This window comes from Miniopterus schreibersii, assembly GCF_964146895.1.
Source record: "Miniopterus schreibersii genome assembly, chromosome: X".
Lineage (NCBI taxonomy): Eukaryota > Metazoa > Chordata > Mammalia > Chiroptera > Miniopteridae > Miniopterus > Miniopterus schreibersii.
Window position 1 is genome coordinate 106,210,540 of NC_138104.1, and position 4,504 is coordinate 106,215,043.

The window sequence follows — 4,504 nt, forward strand, 5'->3', positions numbered from 1 at the left end:
TGATATAGATGATAGATAGATGATAGATAGATAGATAGATGATATAGATGATAGATAGATAGATAGATAGATAGATAGATAGAGATAGATAGATAATAGATAGATAGATGATGATATAGATGATAGATAGATGATAGATAGATAGATAGATGATATAGATGATAGATAGATAGATAGATAGATAGATAGATAGATAGATAGATGATAGATAGATAGATAGATAGAGATAGATAGATAGATAGATAGATGATAGATAGATAGATAGATGATAGATAGATAGATAGATAGATAGATAGATAGATAGATAGATAGATAGATAGATAGATAGATGATAGATAGACAGATGATAGATGATGGTAGATGGATGGATAAATAATTAGATGATAGATGGATGAATGGGTAGATGGATGATTAGATGATAGATAGATAGATAGATAGATAGATAGATAGATAGATAGATAGATAATAGATAGATGATAGATAGATAGATAGAGATAGATAGATAGATAGATAGATAGATAGATAGATAGATAGATAGATAGATGATAGAAAGATAGATAGATAGATGATAGATAATGGGTAGATGAATGAATGGATGAATGTATAAAACATGATCAATAAGTAGATGATGGATGGATAGATAGATGATAGGTAATGGATGGATAGATGCATGGATGGATGGATGGATGGATGGATGAAAGGATGGATGCATAGGTTCATAGATGGATACACAGGTACATAGATAGATACATAGACATTGAAAGAAGGAAAGAGACAGAAAGAGAGAGATAATAGAGTCTCTCCTGCTGGGTCAGGGTTTCTCACCCTCAGCCCTCCTGACACCTGGGGCTGAATGACTCTCTGATGTGGGGCATCCCGTGCACCGTAGGGTCTTGAGCAGCCTCCCTGATCTCCAACCACCAGATGCCAGGAGCACCCTCCCTCCCAGTTGTGACAACCAAAGTGTCCCCAGACATTGCCAAGTGTCCCTGGGGGGCCCAGTGGCCCCCAGTGGCCCCCAGTGGCCCCCAGTTGAAATACGTTGGCCACCCCTCATCCTGGTTAAGTGGTGCTTTTAGCTGGAGCTCACTGGCTGACCACGCAGAGCTTCCAGGAACGCTGGGACTTCTTATAGTCTTGGGAACCGCCCAACGATATTCACCAGAAAATCAACGTTAGTTGTGTTGAATTAGATCCACCTATGCCCGTCCTTTGGTTCTTCCCCTACGCCCACAGGGTGTCTGTTTGGGGCTCCCTGATGAGATAGAATCAAGCACAGCCTTTGGTGTTGTGGGAGGTCAGGACCACAAGGTCACCTTGAGAGCCATGCGCGGTCCGGCTTCACCGTGAGGAGGCGGGTGTGTGGTGGTGGGGCCTTGTGTGTGTTCGCCCTGTGAAATATAGATCTTAACCATCACCGGCTTGGTGTGTGACCACGGCTATGTCATGACCTAATGACTTAACCTCAATTTCCTCTTCTGTTGAACCAAAAAACTGGTACTTTCTCTATCCCCGTTGCAGGAATGCTGTGCTAATCAACCAGTTCCTGTAGGCATCCCATAGTGGGCGCTGACCCACGAAAGGAGGTGGTGTTGAATGATACCATTGCCGATGAAAAGAGCGGGCTCAGCTGGGCTTTTGGGGACCTCCTGCTAGCTCTGAATGGGGTGCCCTCAGCTCCTTGTGACTCTGTTTATCAATTCATACAATGGGTGAATCCCCGCTCCAGGGCCTTATCTGTTCAATCTGCTCCTTGCTTCTAACGCTAATCTTCGTGGGGACGTGCCTTGTCATTTCTTTTTTCCAGTTTTACTGAGATATCCTTGACAGGTCACGCCGTTCGAGTCCCAGGTGTACCACGTAAGGACATGATACATTTATAATGTTTTAAGAATGAAAGATGCTTAGCTTAACATCAATCAGCATAGTTTTTCTATGGGAAAGTTTAAGAATTGGGAAACGATGAGGGCATTTTACCAGTAGTAGAAATGAAGAATTGCCCAGCCGGTGTGGCTCAGTGGTCGAGCACCAACCCATGAACCAGGAGGTCAAGGTTCGATTCCCAGTCAGGGCACAGGATCCCCAGTAGGGGGCGAGCAAGAGGCGGCGGATCCATGACCCTCTCTCATCATTGATGTTTCTCTCTCTGAAATCAATAAAAACACATTTAAAAAGAAAAAACAACAAGAAATGAACAGTTATAACTACTTTATTTGCAGACTCCCTGCCCATTTTGCAGGTGTGTGCGTCTTAAGCTAAGTGATAATACTGTGAACTTTGTGGTCAGAGACCAACTGACATCGTTCGTTCCATGTGTGGAGATTTGTACAAGGACAGAGCGGCCAGACGTCTCAGTCCCCCACCTCGGCAATCTTCGGGAAAAGCACCGAGCCAATATTGCACTCGGTCACGCAGACCCCAAGATAAACAGGAAACCCTGTCATGGGATCCGTGTCACCCTGTTCATGGGGAGATAGAAATCAAACTTCTCGTGATCTTATCGGTTTTGCGATGATCACCCGTCTGGCTTCCACATCACCCAGGAAACCCAGCCTTTCTCTACCCAAAGGCCCCCGACACCTTGTTGTAAGAGGCTGGGGTGTGAAATTTTGTACCGGCAGAAGCACACATCTGTGGTCATTAACAGCCTACAGCGCAGACACACGCCAGGCACCGGAGGGGAATTCTGATGTAATTAATTGAGGAAGAAAGCCACATAATAAAGAGATGCCTGGTTAGGGAAACAACCAGTGGGTGAACTTGTGAACAACAAAAAATTACCAATTTATTTATTTAGTTTTTTTTAACTTTTATTTATTTATTTATTTATTTATTTATTTATTTATTTATTTATTTATTTATTTTTAATATATCTTTATTGATTTCAGACAGAGGAAAGGAGAGGGGGAGAGAGAGACAGAAACATCAATGATGAGAGAGTCATTGATCGAGCCCACAACCCGGGCATGTGCCCTGACCGGGAATGGAACCCTGATCGCCTGGATCCTAGGCCGACGCTCAACTGCTGGCCACACCCGGCCGGGCAAGATTACCAATTTAGATATGGGACATTGTGCCCTGGCAGGATAGCTCCGTCAGTTAGGGCATCGTCTCGGTACGCCAAGGTTGCAGGTTCGATCTCCAGTCCGGGAACATATAAGAACCAACCAATGGCCCTGGCTGCTGTGGCTCAGCAGTTAGAGAGTCGGCCCTCAGACTGAAGGGTCCTGGGTTCGATTCCAGATCAAGGGCACATACTTAGGGTTGTGGGCTTGATCCCAAGCCCCCTTTCGGGGCGCATGCGGGAGGCAGCCAATCCATGCGTGTCTCTCACGTGATGCGGCAGCCACAGAAAACTCTCACAGATGATCATGGAGATATGAAATCAAATTGTGTGGGGCGAGACCAAAGCTGTGAATGCAGGAAAATTCGTAGCCTGGGCCGCATCGGTTAGACAGCAGGAAATACTGCACATCTCTGGCTCAGGATTCCATCTCAAGAATCTAGAACAAATTATCTTTCTAGGTGAAATTGAAAGGCAGCAAAAGGAGGGAAATGATGAAGGTATGAGTGGAGATCACCCGCAACCCAGGTACGTGCCCTGGACCGGGAATGGAACCTGTGACCCTTCGTTGTGTGGGCTGATGCTCTAACCACTGAGCCACACTGGCCAGGGCATCAGTGTCTGTGGGTTTAGAGCTGGTGGGTCAGGAACAGGGGACCTTCCCGGTAAGACTGGTCCCCAGGAGATGTCATTTATCTGGAATGGATTCCATCCAGGACTGTTCTGTTATGAACAGAGCTCCTGAGGCTCTGAAATTGTTTCTCCCCACCTCCTGGGACCAAGCCCTCCCTTCCGAAAAATCCAGAAAAAAAATGTATGTTTTCTTTCTAGATTATTGAGTCCACCAACATGCATTTCCAATCACACAAAAATCAGAACAATTCTGTCAAGAATTGATTTTGCACTCTGCCCCTCCCCTTGGGTCCTGGGCTATCCCTTCCTTCCATCCTTGCACAAAAATTGGGGACAGCTGGAGTCTTCAAACTGGGATGCCCAGGGCAACAAAGACCATATAAGGGGAGGGGTCCCTGTCCACACTTGGTTTTAAAACAATCACCATTCAGCCCAGCTGGTGTGGTTCAGTGGATTGAGCATCGACCTATGAACCAGGAGATCCGGGTTCAATTCCTGGTCAGGGCACATGCCTGGGTTGGGGGCTCGATCCCCAGCAGGGGGCGTGCAGGAGGCAGCCGATCCATGACTCTTTCTCATCATTGATGTTTCTCTCTCTCTTCCTCTCTCTGTAAAAACCAATTTTAAAATTTTTTTTTAAAAATCACCATTCAGACCCACTACATCTCCACATCCAAATCCTTTACAGTTCAAATCAAACTTAAGCAAATTTTCGAATGTTGGGTGAACAGGAGAAAAGCAAGTCCCAGTCCAAAATAAATCTTACTTTGTCCCGTCTACCCAGCAACCCCCAAACAACGGAAACAC